Below are 2,087 nucleotides of genomic sequence, written 5' to 3' on the forward strand. Positions count from 1 at the left end.
AACCCGCCACCTTAGGTGTATGTGGCTGGCGCCTTAGCCGCTTGAGCCACAGGCGCTGAGCCAATCCTTTGTATTTTAAATAGGGAAATATAGCCGTCTGTTAACCCCTGACCCCTTCCTTCTCTCTCACCTTACCAACAGCCTTGAAGCCTGTATTACACAACATCTATCATACAGGGTTCCCGATGGCCATGGAGACCACTCAGGGCATAGTGCTACAATGGCAGGCCCACGGCTGGCTCTTGCACTCATCCTGCACACCAGTGGTCTCCCTACATTCTGTGGCCCAGGAGTTGGGGGGCCTGGCTGGGAGTCCACACACTGTGGTGGTATTAGGCTTAGGAGCCCACTTCACTACCTTCCTCCATCCACCTTTGTGCAATGACTGTCAGGGATCCGAGGATGTGGCTGCCCTCCTGGCCTGAGAACCTGACACTGGTAGTCATCAAACTGGCCAACACTGGCTATAAGTCTGTGTATGGTAGCAACTGATTCACCCTCCAGGTGAACCGGCTCCTCCAAACTGCCTTTGCTGGCCTCTGTGTTGGCCTTTGTAGATGCCTGAGAAATGACCTCCAGCCTGGCCCTGCCAGATGATAGCAACTACCCAAAGCCACTCATTATCCAAAATGAGGTGAACATGCTTCTCTCCTGCGTTTGCCCTGCCTGAGCGCTCCTGAAGGGCTTGGGGCTGCACTGATGGGGAAGCTAGTGTGGCCAGTGAGCTTGGGAGCCCTTCCTCTCAGCTGTCAGCACCTCTTCTCCTACCTCTGTTGAATGCACAGACTGTAAAGTCAACCATCAAGAATGGGGGTTGGGGATGGCACCTGTGGCTCAGTGGGTAGGGCACTGGCCTCATATACCAAGGGTGGTGGGTTCAAACCTGGCCCTGGCTAAATTGCAACAAAAAAACAGGCCTTGTGGTAGGTGCCTGTAGTCCTAGCTGAGGTAAGAGAATCACCTAAGCCCAGGAGTTGGGGGTTGCTGTGAGCGTGTGACAACACAGCACTCTACTGAGGGCAATAAAGTGAGACTTTATCTCTACAAAAAATAAAATAAAATAAAAAGAATGGGGGGGTGACAGGGGAGGGAAGCCTGGTAGAGGTTCAGTTCCCACATGGAGAGGCAGTGCTGGGGTATGAGGGCAGGGGACAGAGCCAGCAACATCTGCAATGTTAGAGTCTCCATTTAGGGCATTAACAAGGTTTACAAAGATATAAGAGCTGGGTGCCATTTCAGTTCACCAGAACCACCCCCACTGGGAAAGCCTGACTATATGTAAAGACTTTATGTCCTGATCTGTAAAATAAAATATTTCTCCTGTTAAAAATAATTCATGCTTTTTATAGAAAATTTGGAAAGACACAAACAAAAAAATACTACCAAAGAAAATAAAGATCACCTAGAATTTCAGGTCTGGGATTGAAGTGCATCTATTTCCAATAATTTCTCAGTGGGTAAAATTCTTTTCCATACCCAAAGAAAATAAAGATCACTTAGAATCCCATGTCTGGGAATAGAAGTGCATCTATTCCTAATAATTTCTCAGTGGGTAAAATTCTTTTCTATACCCTTCCTTCTTTTTTTCTTCCATTTGAAATATGTGACAGGATTATCCTGAGCTCCTAACGGACATTAAAGAGGATTTTGATATGTCCCTTTCAAAGAAGGTCGAGTCTTTCAAAAAAGGAAGTGCCAAGACAGGATAGAAGTGCAAAGATTTTATTAGAGAAAACACCTGTGAGAGATTATAGGCAGGAGCCAGGTGAGGCTGGGAGAGCCATCACACCATGATGCAACGCTGGCCTGGAGTAAAGGATGGGGGGAAGGAGAGTTAGTGGAAGCATTCCAGGCCACGGTGCAGGCTCAGGAAGTTTGGCAGAACCATTGGGAAGTCACTGAATCAAAGATGACCATTAGGGCCAGGAGTGGTGGTTCATGCCTGTAATCTCAACACTCTGAGAGGACAAGGTGGGAGGATCGCTTGAAGCCAGGAGCTTCAGAAAAGCCTAGGCAACATAGTGAGACACTGCCTCTACAAAAAAAAATTTTGAATTAGCTGGGCATGGTGGTGTGGTCTATAATTC

The sequence above is a fragment of the Otolemur garnettii genome, unplaced genomic scaffold (assembly GCF_000181295.1).
Source record: "Otolemur garnettii isolate 467f Iridium unplaced genomic scaffold, OtoGar3 scaffold00142, whole genome shotgun sequence".
Taxonomy (NCBI): Eukaryota; Metazoa; Chordata; class Mammalia; order Primates; family Galagidae; genus Otolemur; species Otolemur garnettii.